The 25,247-nt window shown below is 40.3% G+C and overlaps 1 protein-coding gene across 7 annotated transcripts in view; it reads right to left on the bottom strand.

The window, feature by feature from the left end:
* Positions 1–17,632, bottom strand: part of tnrc6c1 (trinucleotide repeat containing adaptor 6C1) — a 104,219-nt gene extending 86,587 nt beyond the window's left edge. For all 7 annotated transcript variants that reach the window (XR_009816736.1, XR_009816735.1, XM_061974288.1 and 4 more), the window contains exon 1: positions 17,540–17,632. The gene's annotated coding sequence lies outside the window, so the exon portion shown is untranslated. The remainder of the gene's footprint in view (positions 1–17,539) is intronic.
* Between the last annotated feature and the right edge of the window lie 7,615 nt (positions 17,633–25,247).

Below are 25,247 nucleotides of genomic sequence, written 5' to 3'. Positions count from 1 at the left end.
TTCAACCCATATTCAATTGAATGCACTACAAAGACAACATATTTGATGTTCAAACTCATAAACTTTATTTTTTTTTGCAAATAATAATAAACTTAAAATTTCATGGCTGCAACACATGCCAAAGTAGTTGGGAAAGGGCATGTTCACCACTGTGTTACATGGCCTTTCCTTTTAACAACACTCAGTAAATGTTTGGGAACTGAGGAGACACATTTTTTAAGCTTCTCAGGTGGAATTCTTTCCCATTCTTGCTTAATGTACAGCTTAAGTTGTTCAACAGTCCGGGGGTCTCCGTTGTGGTATTTTAGGCTTCATAATGGGCCACACATTTTCAATGGGAGAGAGTTCTGGACTACAGGCAGGCCAGTCGAGTACCCGCACTCTTTTACTATAAAGCCATGCTGTTGTAACACGTGGCTTGGCATTGTCTTGCTGAAATAAGCAGGGGCGTCCATGGTAACGTTGCTTGGATGGCAACATATGTTGCTCCAAAACCTGCATGTACCTTTCAGCATTAATGGCGCCTTCACAGATGTGTAAGTTACCCATGTCTATAACAATCCGGATGGTTCTTTTCCTCTTTGGTCCGGAGGACACAACGTCCACAGTTTCCAAAAACAATTTGAAATGTGGACTCGTCAGACCAAAGAACACTGTTCCACTTTGCATCAGTCTATCTTAGATGAGTTTGGGCCCTGCAAAGCCGGTTGCGTTTCTGGGTGTTGTTGATAAATGGTTTTGGCTTTGCATAGTAAAATTTTAACTTGCACTTACAGATGTAGCAACAAACTGTAGTTACTGACAGTGGGTTTCTGAAGTGTTCCTGAGCCCATGTGGTGATATCCTTTACACACTGATGTCGCTTGTTGATGCAGTACAGCCTGAGGGATCGAAGGTCACAGGCTTAGCTGTTTACGTGCAGTTATTTCTCCAGATTCTCTGAACCCTTTGATGATATTACGGACCGTAGGTGGTGAAATCCCTAAATTCCTTGCAATAGCTGGTTGAGAAAGGTTTTTCTTAAACTGTTCAACAATTTGCTCACGCATTTGTTGACAAAGTAGTGACCCTCGCCCCATCCTTGTTTGTGAATGACTGAGCATTTCATGGAATCTACTTTTATACCCAATCATGGCACCCACCTGTTCCCAATTAACCTGCACACCTGTGGGATGTTCCAAATAAGTGTTTGATGAGCATTCCTCAACTTTATCAGTATTTATTGCCACCTTTCCCAACTTCTTTGTCACGTGTTGCTGGCATCAAATTCTAAAGTTAATGATTATTTGCACAAAAAAAAAAAATGTTAATCAGTTTGAACATCAAATATGTTGTCTTTGTAGCATATTCAACTGAATATGGGTTGAAAATGATTTGCAAATCATTATATTCCGTTTATATTTACATCTAACACAATTTCCCAACTCATATGGAAACGGGGTTTGTAATTAGTAACACAGATTTGTTTTAAATGTATCTTTGTATCATGTATAGTAATATAACTCGAGTTAAAAACACTTGTTAGCATTACATGTAGCATGTGTACTGTCTGTGGTACTGATGGCCACAAAAATAAGGAAAGTAGTGTTATAAACCTTGTCTCTAGAAGCCATTTGTTAAATGTGGCCTGTGGTTATTTATTTTGTATCCCAGATAATATTTTAGTGTGTGTATAAGTACTTTTTGAACACATTCAATAATACCGAGATAATAATGATAACCAGAGTATGAAATTTTAATGTCGTTAAATCCCTAATCCAAAAATAGTTTCATTTTTACGCGTATATATGCCAATAATATCAACATTTGTGCTACAGTCTAACCCAGGCCTGGGCAATTATTTTGACTTGGGGGCCAAATTTAGAGAAAAAAATGTGCCGGATATGTCAGAAATGAGATAGAGAAGAAGCGATTAAAATTTGGGGTGATCCATACGACTGCCTGGATTCAGGATTTTTTTTTAAAGAATAATGCCGCTGGGATGGGCTAGAGCACTCTCCGCGACCCCGAGAGGGACTAGCGGTAGGAAATGCACAGATGGATAAAACACATGTAGCTAGGGGTGTAACGGTACGTGTATTTGTATTGAACCGTTTCGGTACGGGGTTTTTGGTTCGGTTCTGAGGTGTACCGAACGAGTTTCCACACGGACATATTAAGTAGCGCACCGCACGTTGTGTAAACAATGCACATTGAGGCACAACACACGGCATGCTAGCAACGACCGGGCTCGGACAACATGTAAAAGCCAGAGCTGGAAGACCCTCCTGCCTTGTTAAGATCTCCCCTTTTGGGAACACTTTGGCTGCGCGGTACAACAATGGAGGACGGAGGTTTGCCGACATTGTTCAGCAGCTGCTTCTGACAACACGTCAAACATGCTAACCCATTTGAAGCGTCACCACCGCATTCAAGCAGCCTCTCCTCGGCGAGTCAGGCAGGGCTAAAGCAATAACAAATGTTTTTATAACAACAGATATAAGACCATATTGCATTAGAAACTAGATTTTGACCCACTTCTATGGTGGAAGAAAAATGAGCCCATATATCCTCTTACTGCCAAGTTAGCCAGGCTGGGGGGAAAAGAAAATGTAATCTATTAATGAAACTGTTTAATGTTGCACTTTTTATATGTAGAAGAAAAGTTTTGTCATTTTATTTAATCTGAGCAACAACTTGAGGCAGTTTAATGTTGATTAACGTCATACTTGCCAACCTTGAGACCTCCAATTTCGGGATGTGGGGGGTGGGGGGTAGGTGCGGGGGGCGTGGTTGGGGCGGGGGCGTGGTTAAGAGGGGAGGAGTATATTTACAGCTAGAATTCACCAAGTCAAGTATTTCATATATATATATATATATATATATATATATATATATATATATATATATATATATATATATATATATATATATATATATATATATATATATATATATGTATCCCCGCGACCCCGAAAGGAATAAGCGGTAGTAAATGGATGGATGGATGGATAGAGATATATATATATACCGTATTTTCCGCACCATAAGGCGCACCTAAAAACCACAAATTTTCTCAAAAGCTAACAGTGCGCCTTATAACCCGGTGCGCTTTATTACGATTAATTTTCATAAAGTTTCGATCTCGCAACTTCGGTAAACAGCCGCCATCTTTTTTCCCGGTAGAACAGGAAGCGCTTCTTCTTCTACGCAAGCAACCGCCAAGGAAAGCACCCGCCCCCATAGAACAGGAAGCGCTTCACCCGCCCCCATAGAACAGGAAGCGCTTCACCCGCCCCCGGAAGAAGAAGAAAAAACGCGCGGATATCACCGTACGTTTCATTTCCTGTTTACATCTGTAAAGACCACAAAATGGCTCCTACTAAACGATCTGGTTCATAAAAAGACGCAATCTCTCCATCCGCACACGGATTACTACCGTATTTCACAGCAACTGAACCGCACTGTGGAACGGGAGCACGTACGGTGAATATTCGCTCCACAGGGAATGAGAAGTCATCCTTCACTGTGGTTCTAGCTTGCCATGCTAACTTCCACTCATGGTGATATTCAAAAGGAAGACCTTGCCAAAAGAGACCTTTCCAGCCGGCGTCATCATAAAAGCTAACTCTAAGGGATGGATGGATGAAGAAAAGATGAGCGAGTGGTTAAGGGAAGTTTACGCGAAGAGGCCGGGTGGCTTTTTTCCACACAGCTCCGAAGGCGAACACACCTTCACTAAGACGGGCAGACAGCCTCGGACGACATACGCCAACATCTGCCAGTGGATCGTAAATGCTTGGGCAGATATTTCGGTCACAACTGTGGTCCGAGCTTTCCGGAAGGCAGGATTCACAGAACAACAGCGACACTGACTCCCGATGACTTCTACGAGACGGAACCGGCCATTTTGGATACCACGCTTGCACAACTTTTCAATTCGGACACCGAAGACGAAGAATTCGAAGGATTTACGAATGAAGAATAACTTCAGAAGGTGAGCGCTATGTTTATTTTGTGTGTTGTGACATTAACGTTCGAGCAACATTATGTTGCTATTTATTGCTCTACACCATTTTGAATTTTACTATGTTTGTGATTGCACATTTGCGTACATTTTGGGACAGAGTTGTTAGAACGCTGGTTTTCAATATATTATTAAAGTTTGACTGAACTATCTGACTGTTTTTTTGACATTCACTTTAGCGCAGCGTTTTTTTGACATTCACTTTAGCGCAGCGTAGGCGCGGCTTTTAGTCCGGGGCGGCTTATTGGTGGACAAAATTATGAAATATGTAATTCATAGAAGGTGCGGCTAATAATCCGGTGCGCCTTATAGTGCGGAAAATACGGTATATATATATATATATATATATATATATATATATATATATATATAAAAATAAAATAAATACTTGAATTTCAGTGTTCATTTATTTACACTTATACACACACATAACACTCATCTACTCATTGTTGAGTTAAGGGTTGAATTGTCCATCTTTGTTCTATTCTCTGTCACTATTTTTCTAACCATGCTGAACACCCTCTCTGATTATGCATTGCTGTGCGGCACGCACAAAAGTGCTTCCATCAAATGCACTAGATGGCAGTATTGTCCTGTTTAAGAGTGTCACAACATTGCTGTTTACGGCAGACGGACTGCTTTACTGTAGACATTCTTTATATTGTGGGAAAGCGGACTCAGGTCCGCATGGAGCTGGAGGGGGCGTGGCCTCCAGCACCGCCTGAATTTCGGGAGAACATTTGTCCCGGGAGGTTTTCGGGAGAGGCGCTGAATTTCGGGAGTCTCCCGGAAAATCCGGGAGGGTTGGCAAGTATGATTAACGTGGACCCCGACTTAAACAAGTTGAAAAACTTATTGGGGTGTTACCATTGAGTGGTCAATTGTACGGAATATGTACTGTACTGTGCAATCTACTAATAAAAGTCTCAATCAATCAATAAAAAAAAAAGCACTTTATATGTAGAAAGGTTTTGTTAAGAAACCATTCTGAGCCTTATCTTATTTAGTTTTTATTTTATATATGTTGACCACATGAACACTGGCAATGGACCCTGTGTGTATATGTACTGTATGTTATGCCATTGTTTACAAATTTGGTAAATAAATAACCAAAAAATTTATATTTTGTTGTTTTCTTACTGTACCGAAAATGAACCAAACCGTGACCTCTAAACCGAGGTACGTACCGAACCGAAATTTTTGTGTACCGTTACACCCCTACATCATACTTGCCAACCTTGAGATCTCCGATTTCGAGAGGTGGGGGGCGGGGCGTGGTCAAGAGGGGAGAAGTATATTGACAGCTAGAATTCACCAAGTATTTCATATATATATATATACACACATATATATATATATATATCTACATCCTGAAAATATGCAAACAAAACTGTGTTTAGATAATTGATACTTCAAACTTGCATAAATAAATCTTGAGGAATATAACATAACTTGGCTTCTGAGAGCTTCAAAATGTAATGAATAAAATGCTGAAGTTGTTGATAAACAAGCAATTGTTTTAATAATTAAATATGGTCATTTTAAATGAATTATGATCATTTAAAATTAATTTTTTCAAATATGTTTATTTTAATGTATAATTCTATGGCTGGATGTAGTAAGGAGTCAGAAAAAATAAAAATAAAAATACAATTAATTTTGATGTTTTTAGCAAAATATAGTAAAAATGTATTTCGTTTTTGTTTTTTAAAATTCATCCATCCATCCATTTTCTACCGCTTATTCCCTTCGGGGTCGCGGGGGCGCTGGAGCCTATCTCAGCTACAATCGGGGTACACCCTGGACAAGTCGCCACCTCATCGCAGGGCCAACACAGATAGACAGACAACATTCACACACCAGGGCCAATTTAGTGTTGCCAATCAACTTATCCCCAGGTGCATAAATATATTTATTTTTAGGTAAGATAAACATAATAACACAATTTATCTCTAGTATGGATGATTTAGTTCTTGTCACCCTGTTGTCTTCCCGTCTGAAAAAAGGCTGTCCTCACTCAGGTCCGCATGGAGCTGGAGGGGGCGTGGCCTCCAGTTGCGGCTGAAAATCGGGAGATTTTCGGGAGAATATTTGTCCCGGGAGGTTTTCGGGAGAGGCGCTGAATTTCAGGAGTCTCCCGGAAAATTCGGGAGGGTTGGCAAGTATGCCCTACATGTAGCGCAAAATCAAGATCACGCTCATTCAACATGGCCACCAACCTGCATATAGTGGCCGGCCACCTTTTACTGTTTCCCGTGAGTGGTCACTATAGACAGGTTTGACTGTATAAAATCTATAAAATAGTATGCATCAGCATTCAACTGACACCGAAACCAAACACCACAATCTGGCAACATGCCCATCAAACCCTGACCTATGCCATATAGTAATCACAGTATTTATTGGCCTGTCTTTGTTATCCCCCCCGGGAGTACTCTTTCACATGGTAGGGGTCCAAGTAGGAGGGCCACTGACACAGACATAAAAAGTCCTCCACCACCTCCCACCCAGGTTTCCCTCCAGCCACCATCCTTTGCCAGACCCCCAAATTAGGAACTGCAGCACATTAGTGAAGCAGCGGGGGGGCTTCAGGCTTACGTCAGGCAGGCTGCCCTCTGCTGCTGCTGCTACTGTCATTCTCTAGTCTGCACACAAGCACGCCGGCTGCAGGACGCTTGTCACCGTGAAGGCCGTGAATGAAGCGTCACAAACGGCGGAAGAGAATATGAGCGTGAATGCTTGCTGGTCCTGTCCAGCGTGTTAGGATAGGCCTCAGCTCAAAACATGAAACCATGTATAGAAAATGGATGTATGGTTGAGGTGGGCAATACTACACATTTTGGCATCAGCCTGATACCAAGTAAACAGAGGGCCAATATCGTCGGTAACGATACTTTTTACTTGGCAATTTTTGTCGGTAAAGGCAAACAAAAACACACTTATTTGTGAACAAAGATGGCGACTTGTCCAGGGTGTACGCCGCCTTCCGCCCAAATGCAGCTGAGATAGGCTCCAGCACCCCCCGCGACGCCGAAGGGAATAAGCGGTAGAAAATGGATGGATGGATGGAATTTTGCAATGTAACAATCTCAAAAAGATAATACAATTACCGTATTTTTCGGACTATAAGTCGCAGTTTTTTTTCATAGTTTGGCCGGGCTCCAGTGCGACTTATATATGTTTTTTTCCTTCTTTATTATACATTTTCGGCAGGTGCGACTTATACTCCGAAAAATACGGTATTCACTTATCAGTCTATTGCAGGGGTGCTCACACTTTTTCTGCAGGCGAGCTACTTTTCAATTGATCAAGTCGTGGGGATCTACCTCATTCATATATATAATTTATATTTACTTATTTATGAAATATATGTTTTTGTTAATAAGTTAAAGGTGTTTAATGATAATGCAAGCATGTTTAACACATAGTTAATATTGTTAATAAATTAAAGGCGTTTAATGATAATGCAATCATGTTTAACACATAGTTAATATTGTTAATAAATTAAAGGTGTTTCATGATAATACAATAATGTTTAATACATATAGTTAATATTGTTAACAAGTTAAAGGTGTTTAAAGATAATGCAAGCATGTTTAATACATATAGTTAATATTGTTAACAAGTTAAAGGTGTTTAATGATAATACAAGCATGTTTAACACATATAGTTAATATTGTTAATAAATTAAAGGTGTTTAAGGATAATACAAGTATGTTTAATACATATAGTTAATATTGTTAACAAGTTAAAGGTGTTTAAAGATAATGCAAGCATGTTTAATACATATAGTTAATATTGTTAACAAGTTAAAGGTGTTTAATAATAATACAAGCATGTTTAACACATATAGTTAATATTGTTAACAAGTTAAAGGTGTTTAATGATAATACAAGCATGTTTAACACATATAGTTAATATTGTTAATAAGTTAAAGGTGTTTAAAGATAATACAGGCATGTTTAACACATATAGATTCCTTTCTTTCATGAAGACAAGAATATAAGTTGGTGTATTACCTGATTGTGATGCTTGCATTGATTGGAATCAGACAGTGGTGCTAAAAACGTCCGCATTTTCGAACGGAGGAGAAAAAAAGTCCTCCTTTCTGTCCAATACCACATGAAAGTGGTTGGTTTTTGGCATCTTATTTGTCCAGCTTCCGTACTCCTTTGTATACACTTTACAAGAAATACATTGTCGGCAAACTCCATAGCTTGCCAGCTTGTGCACGCCAGCTTTCTGAGACTCGTTTTGTTAGCGCAACTGTGCAACTGTGCAGTCGGTCTTTGGAGTTTTGACGACAGGTACGGCGCCAGAGTCTGTTGAAATAAAGTGTTTCTCGCCTTCCAGTCGGTAATTTTAATGAGCTGGCAGCAGCCAGCGTCATCTCAGAAGACCCTCGGGTGCCGTGAATGTCAATCAAGTGACGAAAGTGACGTCATAGTGAAGATTTATGATCGCTCATTTTTAGGACTATTTTTTTAATGCCTGGCTGGTGATCGACTGACACACCCTCCGAGATCGACCGGTAGCTCGCGATCGACGTAATGAGCACCCCTGGTCGATTGCATGTGATTGTTTGAGCAAAATAAGTTAAAGGCACAAACTAATATTGGCTCTCATTCAAATCCTTAGGCGTGTTGACTCCGAAAGCCCTCCTGTGTGCAATAACCTATTCAAATAACATATTCAAACTGTGGTACGTGTACCACTAGTGGTACGCAGGCTCCTTGTAGTGGTACGCCAAATAATTGCTTGAACAAAATACATTGTTTTATTTTCCTGTATACAAACTAGGGCTGTACGGTATTAGTATAGTACCGCGATACTAATTGTCAAGACTTGGTCCTGGGTGTTAGCTTTTCCGGGATGCGACGGAAAGTTGGCTCGGGCGAGACGGGAATGTGAGTACATTTTTTATTTAAAGACTATAAATACAAAACAAGGAAGTAAATAAAAGGCGCGCACAATGGCGGAGAACAAACTATGAAACCAAACACTTGCACAAAGGCAAAAACTATGAACAACAAAAAAACACTAACTGGGGCTTAATAAACAAAAACTTACTTGGCATGGAACCGGCATGAAAAAAGAGCAGCAAGGATCATAAGGGAGTGGAGAGTGTGCAGAAGCATAAATATGGGGATGTCACCAGAAAGACAAACTGAAAACATTGAACTTAAATACTACAGACATGATTAACGAAAACAGGTGCGTGACTCAAAACGTGAAACAGGTGCGTGACGTGACAGGTGAAAACTAATGGGTTGCTATGGTGATAAACAAGAGTGCACAATGAGTCCAAACGTGGAACAGGTGAAACTAATGGGTAATCATGGAAACAAGACAAGGGAGTGAAAAGCCAGAAACTAAACAAAACATGACTAAGACAAAACATGATTACACAGACATGACACTAATGAATCATATTCGGTACTATACCGCCTCTAAAAAGCCCCGGACCACCGAGCAGAGGAGCATGTTCGGCAGCGCACGCACACAGAGTACTTACAAGCAGACACAGTGTGTAAACAGAAAAGGGAGAACGGACGCATTTTGGCTTAAAAAACAACAATAAAGGTGAAGTTATAACACTGAAACACCCTCAGGAAGGGGTGCTTTAAAACATGGCTAGTTAGCTAGCGGCTAAAGTCCAGCCGCAGTCTGCAGTGTTGTAGCTACTTCTAAATCACTAATCCTGGTCTCCATGGCAACAAATAAAGTAAGTATCTTACAAGTATCATTATCACTGCAGGACGAGGAATAGCTAAACATGCTCCACTACACACCGTAGCTCACCGGCGTCACAATGTAAACAAACGCCATTGGTAGATCTACACCTAACATCCACTGTAATGATACCAAGTACAGGAGCGTATTGAGTCGATACTACTATGATTATATCGATATTTTTTATCATCACAAAATCTTCTTTCTTTTAAACATTTTTTTTATTATGTTTATAAACTCAGGAAATATGTGCCTGGACACATGAGGACTTTGAATATGACCAATGTATGACCCTGTAATGACCTGGTATCGGATGATACCAATGTGTGGTATCATCCAAAACGAATGTAAAGCATCCAAACAACAGAAGAATAAGTGATTATTACATTTGAACAGAAGTGTAGATAGAACATGTTAAAAGGGAAAGTAAGCAGATATTAACAGTAAATGAACAAGTAGATTAATAATTCATTTTCTACCACTTGTCCTTTATAATGTTGACAAAATAATAGGTAGATAAATGACACAATATGTTACTGCATATGTCAGCAGCTAAATTAGAAGTCTTTGTTTGTTTACTTACTAATAAAAGAAAAGTTGTCTTGTATGTTCACTATTTTATTTAAGGACAAACTTGCAATAATAAACATATGTTTAATGTACCCTAAGATTGTTGTTAAAATAAAGCCAATAATGCAATTTTTTGTGGTCCCCTGTATTTAGAAAAGTATCGAAATACCATTTTGGTACCGGTACCAAAATATTGGTATCGGGACAACACTAATACAAACTCAGTGTTACTGTTCAACCCGTGTGTAATGTTACATTGGCAAAACATATTAGATAGGCTTGTTAAATAAAACATATGCCTTGTTTTTAAATGAATACTATGCTACTGTATTTTAATGTTGGTCATTAGGTTGGTACTTGAAAAAAGTTGGAGAACCACTGTCCTATTCCCCGTGTTTGTAAAAATGATATGAAGATATAATGTTTGCTACCTCTCTTTGTTTATAATGTTTACATTTTCTGCTGGATCTACTCTCTATTTTATGCTGCAGCTTTTACATATACTGTAATATTGTACATGGTCATTATTATATATATTATATACATATATAATATAATATATCAGTATATATCATATACTGTATATATAATATGTAAATATTACATATATGTTATATTTTACATTGCTACTACGGTACATTTTTAGTCTACTTTATACCTGCATTATCCTTTCCATCCTTACCCTTTCCATCCTTTGCAACTGAGCTACTGTGTGGAACAATTTCCCTTGTGGATCATTAAAGTTTGTCTCAGTCTAATTAATATGTTTGATCAAAACAACAAGCAACAAATTTAGACAATAAACACGGACGGTAAATCAAAATAAAATATCGATCTCATCAACACTAGTGGCGATCCGATGCTACTGGTATCACTGTGGTCGACATTTGGATCGGACCGCCCACATCTTATACTGTATATGGATGGATTTTCCAAAGAAGTCTCTAGTGGATGCCAGTAAGTAGTAAACTTTTCCCCTAATATCGATCTCATCAACGCTAGTGTCAATCCGATTGCTACTGGTATCACTATTGTCGACATTTGGATCGGACCGCCCACATCTTATATTGTATATGGATGGATTTTCCAAACAAGTCTCTAGTGGAGGCCGGGAAGTAGTTAACTTTTCCCCTAATATCGATCTCATCAACGCTAGTGTCGATCCGATTCTACTGGTATCACTATATATTGTCGACATTTGGATCTGACCGCCCATATCTTATACTGTATATGGATGGATTTTCCAAACAAGTCTCTAGTGGTGGCTAGGAAGTGGCTAACCTTTCCTCTAACATCGATCCGATTCTACTGGTATCACTATTGTCGACATTGGGATCGGACTGCCCACATCTTATACTGTATATGGATGGATTTTCCAAACAAGTCTCTAGTGGATGCCAGGAAGTAGCTAACTTTCCCCCTAACATCGATCCGATTCTACTGGTATTACTATTGTCGACATTGGGATCGGACCGCCCACATCTTATACTCTATATGGGTGGATTTTCTAAAAAAAGTCTCTAATGGATGTAAGGAAGTAGTTAACTTTTCCCTTAATATCGATCTGATTCTACTGGTATCACTATTGTCGACATTGGGATCGGACCGCCCACATCTTATACTGTATATGGATGGATTTTCCAAACAAGTTTCTAGTGGATGCCAGGAAGTAGCTAACTTTTCCCCTATTATCCATCCGATTCTACTGGTATCACTATTGTCGACATTTGGATCGGACCGCCCACATCTTATGCTGTATATGGGTGGATTTTCCAAAAAAGTCTCTAATGGATGCAAGGAAGTAGTTAACTTTTCCCCTAATATCGATCTCATCAACACTAGTGTCTATCCAATGCTACTGGCATCACCATTGTCGACATTGGATCGGACCGCCCACATCTTATACTGTATATGGATGGATTTTCCAAACAAGTCTCTAGTGGATGCCAGGAAGTAGTTAACTTTTCCACTAATATCAATCTCATCAACGCTTGTGTCGATCCAATGCTACTGGTATCACTATTGTCGACATTTGGATCGGCCCGCCCACATCTGATATTGTATATGGATGGATTTTCCAAACAAGTCTCCAGTGGAGGCCAGGAAGTAGTTAATTTTTCTCCTAATATCGATCTCATCAACGCTAGTGTCGATCCGATTCTACTGGTATCACTAACTATTGTCAACATTTGGATCGGACCGCCTACATCTTATACTGTATGTGGATGGATTTTCCAAACACGTCTCTAGTGGATGCCAGGAAGTAGTTAACTTTTCCCCTAATATCGATCTCATCAACGCTAGTGTCGATCCGATTCTACTGGTATCACTATATATTGTCGACATTTGGATCTGACTGCCCATATCTTATACTGTATATGGATGGATTTTCCAAACAAGTCTCTAGTGGATGCCAGGAAGTAGCTAACTTTTCCCCTAACATCGATACGATTCTAATGGTATCACTATTGTCGACATTGGGATCGGACCGCCCACATCTTATACTGTATATGGATGGATTTTCCAAACAAGTCTCTAGTGGATAACAGGAAGTAGTTAACTTTTCCCCTAATATCGATCTCATCAACGCTAGTGTCGACCCGATTCTACTGGTATCCCTGTTGTCGTCATTGGGATCGGACCGCCCACATCTTAAACTGTATATGGATGGATTTTCCAAACAAGTCTCTAGTGGATGCCAGGAAGTAGCTAACTTTTCCCCTAACATCAATCCGATTCTACTGGTATCACCATTGTCGACATTGGGATCGGACCGCCCACATCTTATACTGTATATGAGTGGGTTTTCCAAAAAAGTCTCTAATGGATGCAAGGAAGTAGTTAACTTTTCCCCTAATATCGATCTCATCAATACTAGTGTCGATCCAATTCTACTGGTATCAACATAGTCGACATTGGATCGGACCGCCTACATATTATACTGTATATGGGTGGATTTTCCAAACAAGTCTCTAGTGGATGCCAGGAAGTAGTTAACTTTTCCCCTAATATCGATCTCATCAACGCTAGTGTCGACCCGATTCTACTGGTATCCCTGTTGTCGTCATTGGGATCGGACCGCCCACATCTTAAACTGTATATGGATGGATTTTCCAAACAAGTCTCTAGTGGATGCCAGGAAGTAGCTAACTTTTCCCCTAACATCAATCCGATTCTACTGGTATCACTATTGTCGACATTGGGATCGGACCGCCCACATCTTATACTGTATATGAGTGGGTTTTCCAAAAAAGTCTCTAATGGATGTAAGGAAGTAGTTAACTTTTCCCCTAATATCGATCTCATCAATACTAGTGTCGATCCAATTCTACTGGTATCAACATAGTCGACATTGGATCGGACCGCCTACATATTATACTGTATATGGGTGGATTTTCCAAACAAGTCTCTCGTGGATGCCAGGAAGTAGTTAACTTTTCCCCTAATATCGATCTCATCAACGCTAGTGTCGACCCGATTCTACTGGTATCCCTGTTGTCGTCATTGGGATCGGACCGCCCACATCTTAAACTGTATATGGATGGATTTTCCAAACAAGTCTCTAGTGGATGCCAGGAAGTAGCTAACTTTTCCCCTAACATCAATCCGATTCTACTGGTATCACTATTGTCGACATTGGGATCGGACCGCCCACATCTTATACTGTATATGAGTGGGTTTTCCAAAAAAGTCTCTAATGGATGCAAGGAAGTAGTTAACTTTTCCCCTAATATCGATCTCATCAATGCAAGTGTCGATCCGATTCTACTGGTATCACTATTGTCGTCATTGGGATCGGACCACCCACATCTTATACTGTATATGGATGGATTTTCCAAACAAGTCTCTCGTGGATGCCAGGAAGTAGTTAACTTTTCCCCTAATATCGATCTCATCAACGCTAGTGGCGATCCAATTCTACTGGTATCACTGATGTCGATATTGGGACCGGACCGCCCACATCTTATACTGTATATGGATGGATTTTCCAAACAAGTCTCTAGTGGATGCCAGGAAGTAGTTAACTTTTCCCCTAACATCGATCCGATTCTACTGGTATCACTATTGTCGACATTGGGACCGGACCGCCCACATCTTATACTGTATATGGATGGATTTTCCAAACAAGTCTCTAGTGGATGCCAGGAAGTAGCTAACTTTTCCCCTAACATCGATCCGATTCTACTGGTATCACTATTGTCGACATTGGGATCGGACCGCCCACATCTTATACTGTATATGGATGGCTTTTCCAAACAAGTCTCTAGTGGATGCCAGGAAGTAGCTAACTTTTCCCCTAACATCGATCCGATTCTACTGGTATCACTATTGTCGACATTGGGATCGGACCGCCCACATCTTATACTGTATATGGATGGATTTTCCAAACAAGTCTCTAGTGGATGCCAGGAAGTAGCTAACTTTTACCCTAATATCGATCCGATTCTACTGGTATCACTATTGTCAACATTTGGATCGGACCGCCCACATCTTATACTGTATATGGGTGGACTTTCTAAAAAAGTCTCTAATGGATGCAAGGAAGTAGTTAACTTTTCCCTTAATATCGATCTCATCAACACTAGTGTCGATCCAATTCTACTGGTATCACTATTGTCGTCATTGGGACCGGACCGCCCACATCTTATACTGTATATGGATGGATTTTCCAAACAAGTCTCTAGTGGATGCCAGGAAGTAGCTAACTTTTCCCCTAACATCGATCCGATTCTACTGGTATCACTATTGTCGACATTGGGATCGGACCGCCCACATCTTATACTGTATATGGATGGATATTCCAAACAAGTCTCTAGTGGATGCCAGGAAGTAGCTAACTTTTCCCCTAACATCGATCCGATTCTACTGGTATCACTATTGTGAACATTTGGATCGGACCGCCCACATCTTATACTGTATATGGGTGGATTTTCTAAAAAAAAAGTCCCTAATGGATGCAAGGAAGTAGTTAACTTTTCCCTTAATATCGATCTCATCAACACTAGTGTCGATCCAATTCTACTAGTATCACCATTGTCGACATTGGATCGTACCACTCACATCATATACTGTATATGGGTGGATTTTCCAAAGAAGTCTCTAATGGATGCAAGGAAGTAGTTAACTTTTCCCCTAATATCGATCTCATCAATGCTAGTGTCGATCCGATTCTACTAGTATCACTATTGTCGTCATTGGGATCGGACCATCCACATCTTATACTGTATATGGATGGATTTTCCAAACACGTCTCTAGTGGATGCCAGGAAGTAGTTAACTTTTCCCCTAATATCGATCTCATCAACGCTAGTGTCGATCCGATTCTACTGGTATCACTATATATTGTCGACATTTGGATCTGACTGCCCATATCTTATACTGTATATGGATGGATTTTCCAAACAAGTCTCTAGTGGATGCCAGGAAGTAGCTAACTTTTCCCCTAACATCGATCCGATTCTACTGGTATCACTATTGTCGACATTGGGATCGGACCGCCCACATCTTACACTGTATATGGATGGATTTCCCAAACAAGTCTCTAGTGGATGCCAGGAAGTAGCTAACTTTTCCCCTAATATCGATCCGATTCTACTGGTATCACTATTGTGAACATTTGGATCGGACCGCCCACATCTTATACTGTATATGGATGGATTTTCCAAACAAGTCTCTAGTGGATGCCAGGAAGTAGCTAACCTTTCCCCTAACATCGATCCGATTCTACTGGTATCACTATTGTCGACATTGGGATCGGACCGCCCACATCTTATACTGTATATGGATGGATTTTCCAAACAAGTCTCTCGTGGATGCCAGGAAGTAGTTAACTTTTCCCCTAATATCGATCTCATCAACGCTAGTGTCAATCCGATTGCTACTGGTATCCCTATTGTCAACATTTGGATCGGACCGCCCACATCATATACTGTATATGGGTGGATTTTCCAAAGATGTCTCTAATGGGTGCAAGGAAGTAGTTAACTTTTCCCCTAATATCGATCTCATCAATGCTAGTGTCGATCCGATTCTACTGGTATCACTATTGTCGTCATTGGGATCGGACCGCCCACATCTTATACTGTATATGGATGGATTTTCCAAACAAGTCTCTAGTGGATGCCAGTAAGTAGTTAACTTTTCCCCTAATATCGAACTCATCAACACAAGTGTCGATCCAATTCTACTGGTATCACTGTTGTTGACATTGGATCGGACCGCCCACATCTTATACTATATATGGGTGGAATTTTCAAAGAAGTCTATAATGGATGCAAGGAAGTAGTTAACTTTTCCCCTAATATCAATCTCATCAAAACTAGTGTCGATCCAATTCTACTGGTATCCCCATTGTCGACATTGGATCGGACCGCCGACATCTTATACTGTATATGGGTGGATTTTCCGAAAAAGTCTAATGGATGCAAGGAAGTAGTTAACTTTTCCCCTAATATCTATCTCATCAACGCTAGTGTCGATCCAATGCTACTGGTATCACCATTGTCGACATTGGATCGGACCACCTACATCTCATACTGTATATGGGTGGATTTTCCAAAGAAGTCTAATGGATGCAAGGAAGTAGTTAACTTTTCCCCTAATATCGATCTCATCAACGCTAGTGTCGATCCGATGCTACTGGTATCACTATTGTCGTCATTGGGATCGGACCGCCCACATCTTATACTGTATATGGATGGATTTTCCAAACAAGTCTCTAGTGGATGCCAGGAAGTAGCTAACTTTTCCCCTAATATCGAACTCATCAACGCTAGTGTCGATCCGATGCAACTGGTATCAGTCGATCCAATTCTACTGGTATCACTATTGTCGTCATTGGGATCGGACCGCCCACATCTTATACTGTATATGGATGGATTTTCCAAACAAGTCTCTAGTGGATGCCAGGAAGTAGTTAACTTTCCCACTAACCGGGTGAGCACGTTCAAACTAATTACAACGCTACAACGTGTCATAATTGCTGTAAAGTGTTTAGTTTATCCAGCGTCTGACAAGACGGAGATAGCTAGCCTAGCATAGCACAAGCTAAAAATAATCCCCCTGCTAAAGGGCGCTCATTTCGACGCTGATGTCAAAAGTGGGCTGTGCTCGAAACCTTTTTGTTTTTATTCGCGAAGGTGAAAATTCTGCCTTTGCTTCCGGATGCAAATAAATCTCGCCACGCGAAGGTAAGAAATAAAATAAAAAATTTAAAAAAAGAATGCTTACTGTTTTCAGGTTGTCGTCGTCGCGGCTGGAGGAGCTCGTGCAGCCATTTTGTAGTAAGTGACCGGAGCAGACTTCAATGTGTGCTAACTGGAGGAGGGGGGCGGGGGGGATAGGGGCGGAGCTTAGACTCGCACGTGACCATTAATAACAAAACAAACTGGCTGGCCCCTCCCCCCGTCGTCGTCGTCGCCGCCGCCGCCACCGCCACCCGGCCGTTGCCATGACAACTGCAGTCCCTTCATCACTCTCCTCATCCTTGTAGACGTTTTTTTTGTTTTTTTTAACAAGACGGAAACAGAGAGCCAATGCGCACGCGCGTGAAACGTGCCGAGGAAACTTTGTCTTGGGGAAAGAAGTAGTGGTGCAACATGAGAACTGCAGTACCTGTTTACACCACTAAGGGACGCCATTTCTGTGAACTAGTTTTTTCATATTTGATTAATTAAATCGGTAATAGGCTCCAGTTTATGCCGTAACCCTGATTATGAGAATAAACGCTACAGAAAATAAATGGATGCTTTTAACACTAAGTGAGTTGTGTGGTCCTCCTTTTAAAATGTTTATTTTGTATTTATTGTTTAAATTGGTTTTACCCTTTAAAATCGTTTTTAAAAATTATTTTTATATTGTTTTTTTGTTTTGTTTTATATTTAGTTATTTTGTTTTTATTCACTAAGGATAGTACGGAGCCCCTAAAGGGACATGGGGGAATTTTTTTCATAATAATTTATATATATTTTTTTTATATAAAAAGTTTCTCGTGCGCACGAGATACATGCCTAAAAAAAATTAAAATTAAAATTAATTTATAAAAAAAAATATTCCCCCGTAGGATAGTATTTTAATGTTGTTTATAATATTTTTGTGCAGCACTTTGGAAACATTTTTGTTGTTTAAATGTGCTATATAAATAAAGTGGATTGGATTGGATTGGGGGAAAAAATAAATAAATTATTGAACTCATTAAAATAGATGTATTTTATACTTGAGAAAATACTTCCTAATGCAAGCTCAATTCAACTTTATTTGTATAACATTCCAAAAACCCTCGAACCAAAGTGCTGTACAGTATGATTAATAAAATACATGAAAAAGGCCCTAGCGAAACAAGATATGGCAATAAAAAATAAATAAATAAATTAAGATACAATCAAATTTAATTTACACTATTATCAAACTACACAGAAGGTTAATTTGTTCAACATTTTATACGCATAAAATCAGTCATTTAGAGATTCTAATAGTTTGGTTTGGGGGATGGCTTTAAAAATATTAGTTATGTTTCAGGCATTTTTTTGTGGTTTGGCCCTTTATAACTGTCAGAGGTCTTTTTTTTCTCAATTAAAAATGGTTGAACAAATGATTTTAGGGGCCTTAAGGTTTTTGTTTTCACTAAGTAAAAGTCAAGTAGTAATTTAGATGCCTTTGTTGTTCCAGGTGTTTATTTATTGTCATGAAATAAACTGTACTTCACAGACTGTGTCAAATAAATGCAGGAACTTATAAAACCAAATTTTTCATGGCCCATTGATCACATGACACCTCAGGTTTCTTTTTTGGTTAAAGCGGAGTGGTTATAGAGCACATGTGTCAAACTCAACTTTTTTTCCATTTACAGTAATATACACTACATTTTGAGGTGAAATTATTGCAATTTACCATATTTTTTTTGTATTTTAGTTTAAAGAAAAATCTACTAATAAAATGCATTCAAAAATCGGTGTAATAATAGTAATCACTGTTAGAAGCGGCCCTCTGGGGCCAAACATAACTGTGATGTGGCCCTCAGTGAAAAGTACTTTGACACCTCTGGTATAGAGGACCTACATCAGACCTGGGCATTCTACGGCCCGCGGGCCACATCTGGCCCTTTGTGCGTCCCTGTCCGGCTCGCGTGAGGCCAATCATAAATTACAAAATAAAGTTAAAAAAGTATCTATGTCGAGTGTGCAATACAACGGTGCTGCTTTTGTTTTGAAAAGCGTTATTTGTATTACTTCCGTGTGGACGTATGCGCGTGCGTGATTGTGAGTGAATGTGAACAGCGGCAATCACAAATTACAAAATACATTTTAAAAAACATCTATGTCGTGCGTGCAATACAACTGTGCTGCTTTTATTTTGAAAAGTGTTATTTATGGACGTTTGTCCGTGTGTAACCTGTGAGTGAAGGTGCACAGCGACAAGTGATGCCCGGTTATTCCCGAGATGTCAGCTCACGCTAAAAAAAGAAAAGTTGATGACGAATGGCGTGTTTTTAACAAGTATTTCTTTACGGAAATTAAAGGTAAAGCCGTGTGCTTAATTTGTGGTACACAGGTTTCTGTGTTTAAAGAATATAATTTGAATCGCCACTACACGACGAAGCACGAGGAAAAATACCGGAATCTGTCTGATGAAGAGCGCGCAAGGGAGGCTGATGTGTTGATGGTAAAACTGCAAACCCAACAAGGACTTTTTGCCAAATTTCACACCCCCAAAGATGCAGCAAACAGGACAAGTTTTGTCATTTCTCACAAAATCGCCAGAAAAAGTAAGGCGTTTTCTGACGGAGAGTTTATTAAGGAGTGCTTATTGGACTCTGTTGCACTTATATGTCCAGAGAAGAGTGGCGCATTTGAGAACGTGTCACTCTCCCGACGCACTGTAACGCATACTTGCCAACCTTGAGACCTCCGATTTCGGGAGGTTGGGGGGGGGGGGGGGGGGGGGGGGGGGGTTGTGGGGCGTGGTTAAGAGGGGAGGAGTATATTTACAGCTAGAATTCACCAAGTCAAGTATTTCATATATATATATATATATATATATATATAAGTATATGTGTAAATAAATGAACACTGAAATTCAAGTATTTCTTTTATATATATATATATATATATATATATATATATATATATATATATATCATATTACACATATACTTGTTGAGTTGAATTGTCCATCCTTGTTCTATTCTCTGTCACTATTTTTCTAACCATGCTGAACACCCTCTCTGATGATGCATTGCTGTGTGGCACGCACAAAAGTGCTTTCATCAAATGCACTAGATGGCAGTATTGTCCTGTTTAAGAGTGTCACAACATTGCTGTTTACGGCAGACAAACTGCTTTACGGTAGACGAAAACGTGACTGCTGTTGTTGTGTGTTGTTACCGCGCTGGGAGGACGTTAATGAAACTGCCTAACAATAAACCCACATAAGGAACCAAGAACTCGCCCTCGATCATTCTACAGTTATAACGTGATTGGGTAGGCACACCGTTTATATTGTGGGAAAGCGGACTCAGGTCCGCATGGACCTGAGTCCGCCTGAATTTCGGGAGATTTTCGGGAGATAATTTGTCCCGGGAGGTTTTCGGAAGAGGCGCTAAATTTCGGGAGTCTCTTGGAAAATCCGGGAGGGTTGGCAAGTATGCTGTAACGAGGCGGGTTGAGACCATCGCTGGAAACTTGGAGCTTCAGCTGAAGAACGGAACGGCCGACTTTGACTGTTTTTCGCTGGCTTTGGGTGTGAGCTGCGATGTACGTGACACCGCCCAGCTGCTCATCTTCTTACGTGGGATAACTGCAGACTTTCAAATCACGGAGGAGCTGGCAGCCATGGAGTCAATTAAAAGGGACAACCACAGGTAATGACTTGTTCACAGAGGTAAATGCGTGTTTGGACATGTTAGGACTGAAATGGTACAAGCTGGCAGGTGTGACAACAGATGGTTGTCCAAATCTGACGGGGAAAAATGTTGGACTTTAAAAGGGGATGCAGGATAAAGTGACAGAAATTAAAAGCCTACTGAAATGATTTTTTTAAATTTAAACAGGGATAGCAGATCCATTCTATGTGTCATACTTGATCATTTCGCGATATTGCCATATTTTTGCTGAAAGGATTTAGTAGAGAACATCGACGATAAAGTTCGCAACTTTTGGTCGCTGATAAAAAAAAGCCTTGCCTGTACCGGAAGTAGCGTGACGTCACAAGTTGAAAGTCTTCTCACATTTCCCCATTGTTTACACCAGCAGCGAGAGCGATTGGGACCGAGAAAGCGACGATTACCCCATTCATTTGAGCCAGGATGAAAGATTCGTGGATGAGGAACGTGAGAGTGAAGTATTAAAGTGCAGTGCAGGACGCATCTTTTTTCGCTCTGACCGTAACTTAGGAACAAGGGCTCATTGGATTCCACACTCTCTCCTTTTTCTATTGTGGATCACGGATTTGTATTTTAAACCACCTCGGATCCTATATCCTCTTGAAAATGAGAGTCGAGACCGCGAAATGGACATTCACAGTGACTTTTATCCCCACGACAATACATCGGTGAAGCACTTTAGCTACGGAGCTAACGTGATAGCATCGGGCTTAACTGCAGATAGAAACAAAAGAAATAAACCCCTGACTGGAAAGGGGAACATTATCACCAGACCTATGTAAGCGTCAATATATACCTTGATGTTGCAGAAAAAAGACCATATATTTTTTTAACCGATTTCCGAACTCTAAATGGGTGAATTTTGGCGAATTAAACGCCTTTCTATTATTCGCTCTCGGAGCGATGACGTCACAACGTGGCGTCACATCGGGAAGCAATCCGCCATTTTCTCAAACACCGAGTCAAATCAGCTCTGTTATTTTCCGTTTTTTCGACTGTTTTCCGTACGTTGGAGACATCATGCCTCGTCGGTGTGTTGTCGGAGGGTGTAACAACACGAACAGGGACGGATTCAAGTTGCACCAGTGGCCCAAAGATGCGAAAGTGGCAAGAAATTGGACGTTTGTTCCGCACACTTTACCGACGAAAGCTATGCTACGACAGAGATGGCAAGAATGTGTGGATATCCTGCGACACTCAAAGCAGATGCATTTCCAATGATAAAGTCAAAGAAATCTTCCGCCAGACCCCCATTGAATCTGCCGGAGTGTGCGAGCAATTCAGGGACAAAGGACCTCGCTAGCACGGCAAGCAATGGCGGCGTTTGTTCCCGCAGACGAGCGAGCTATCGACCCTAGCTTCCCTGGCCTGCTGACATCAACTCCAAAACTGGACAGATCAGCTTTCAGGAAAAGAGCGCGGATGAGGGTATGTCTCCAGAATATATTAATTGATGAAAATTGGGCTGTCTGCACTCTCAAAGTGCATGTTGTTGCCAAATGTATTTCATATGCTGTAAACCTAGTTCATAGTTGTTAGTTTCCTTTAATGCCAAACAAACACATACCAATCGTTGGTTAGAAGGCGATCGCCGAATTCGTCCTCGCTTTCTCCCGTGTCGCTGGCTGTCGTGTCGTTTTCGTCGGTTTCGCTTGCATACGGTTCAAACCGATATGGCTCAATAGCTTCAGTTTCTTCTTCAATTTCGTTTTCGCTACCTGCCTCCACACTACAACCATCCGTTTCAATACATTCGTAATCTGTTGAATCGCTTAATACGCTGAAATCCGAATCTGAATCCGAGCTAATGTCGCTATAGCTTGCTGTTCTTTCCCCCATGTTTGTTTGTGTTGGCTTCACTATGTGACGTCACAGGAAAATGGACGGGTGGTTAAAATCAGGCACTTTGAAGCTTTTTTTTAGGGATATTGCGTGATGGGTAAAATTTTGAAAAAAACGTCGAAAAATATAATTTTTAATGGTTTTAACAATTCTGAAATTGTGATAATGTTCCCCTGGATAGACAGAAAATCAACAATACTATTAAACCATGGACCTGTAACTACACGGTTAATGCTTTCCAGCCTGGCAAAGCTTAACAATGCTGTTGCTAACGACGCCATTGAATCTAACTTAGCTACGGACCTCGACAGAGCTATGATAAAAACATTAGCTCTCCACCTACGCCAACCCTCATCTGCTCATCAACACCGAAGCTCACCTGTGTTCCAGCGATCGACGGAGCGAGGAAGGACTTCACCCGATCATCGATGCGGTCGGCGGCTAGCGTCGGATAGCGCGTCTGCTATCCAAGTCAAAGTCCTCCTGGTTGTGTTGCTGTAGCCAGACGCTAATACACCGATCGCATCTACAGCTTTCTTCTTTGCAGTCTCCATTGTTCATTAAACAAATTGCAAAAGATTCACCAACACAAATGTCCAGAATACTGTGGAATTTTGCGATGAAAACTGAGCTTTTTGTATTGGATACAATAGTGACCCAATACTTCCGTTTCAACCATCGACGTCACGCGCATACGTCATCATACCTAGACGTTTTCAACCGGAAGTTTCGCAGGAAATTTAAAATTGCACTTTATAAGTTAACCCGGCCGTATTGGCATGTGTTGCAATGTTAAGATTTCATCATTGATATATAAACTATCAGACTGCGTGGTCGATAGTAGTGGGTTTCAGTAGGCCTGTAACCCTGTGCAGGAATTGACATTTTTGCATTGTATTATACATCAGGAAGTGTTGTGTAAGACAGTGTTAACCATCAAAAGCAATCTGCTTTTGTATAAAGTTAAGTTAGGTTAAATGAAATTATTATTATTATAATATATATATATATATATATATATATATATATATATACATATATATATATATATACTGCGAAAATTGCCTTTTAATAAAAAAAACGAACCCCAAAACTCAAAATTGCGCTCTAGCGCCCCCTAGGGAAAAAAACAACTAAGCTGCCTGTAACTCCCACTAGGAAGGTCAGAGAGACATGAAACAAAAACCTTTATGTAGGTCTGACTTAGACCTAGATTTTATAATTGTACATCTTCGGGCAAAAATCAACAGGAAGTTGGCAATTCCCCCTTCAAGACAAAAATGTACTAAAAACAGTCACTTTTGCCTCTTTGAGCTGTAATTTGACCCCCTTAACATGCTTCAAAACTCACCAAACTGAACGCACACATCAGGACTGGCAAAAATTGTGATCTAATAAAAAAAACCTAACCCCAAATCTCAAAAATTGCGCTCTAGCGCAATTTTTGAATAAAACGCAGAAATAACTGCTCCTCGGAAGAAAAAAATGACAAAACTGCCTGTAACTCCCACTGGGAAGGTCTATGTAGGTCTCACTTAGACCTACATTTCATTCATTGACATCTTTCAGCAAAAATCTCCAGGAAGTTTGCTATTCCCCCTTCAAAACAAAATTTTTGTAAAAACCGGTCACCTATCTTCAAACATTATCTCCTCTGAGCGCGTTTGTTGTTTCGGCTTCAAACTAACACAGGAAAGAGATTGAACCCTTCTGATTAAAAGTTATTGAAAGAGTTTTGATAACTGCTCTGGTTTTGATTTTACAACCCTTCAAAGAACCGCTGCGCTGATGCTGGTGCACTGCTGTTATTTCAAGATGGCTTCAAAAAAGCAGGAAGCACCAGCGTCCCCACACACTGCAGACAAGGTAGGTACACTAGACAAAAGTATTGGGACACTTCGGGCTAAAAGTAGACAAAAGTATTGGGACACTTATGACTACCACTAGACAAAAGTATTGGGACACTTAGGCCGAAAACTGGACAAAAGTATTGGGACACTTGGGACTACAACTTGACAAAAGTATTGGGACACATATGACTACCACTGGACAAAAGTATTGGGACACTTAGGACGAAAACTGAACAAAAGTATTGGGACACTAACACTGGACAAAAGTATTGGGACACTTTCACTGCACAAAAGTATTGGGACACTTAGGACTACAACTTGACAAAAGTATTGGGACACTTAGGATTACCACTGAACAAAAGTATTG

Source organism: Nerophis lumbriciformis, linkage group LG22 (assembly GCF_033978685.3).
Source record: "Nerophis lumbriciformis linkage group LG22, RoL_Nlum_v2.1, whole genome shotgun sequence".
Lineage (NCBI taxonomy): Eukaryota > Metazoa > Chordata > Actinopteri > Syngnathiformes > Syngnathidae > Nerophis > Nerophis lumbriciformis.
The sequence above is the reverse complement of the archived record's forward strand: the minus strand, read 5'-3'. Positions and strand labels throughout refer to the sequence as shown.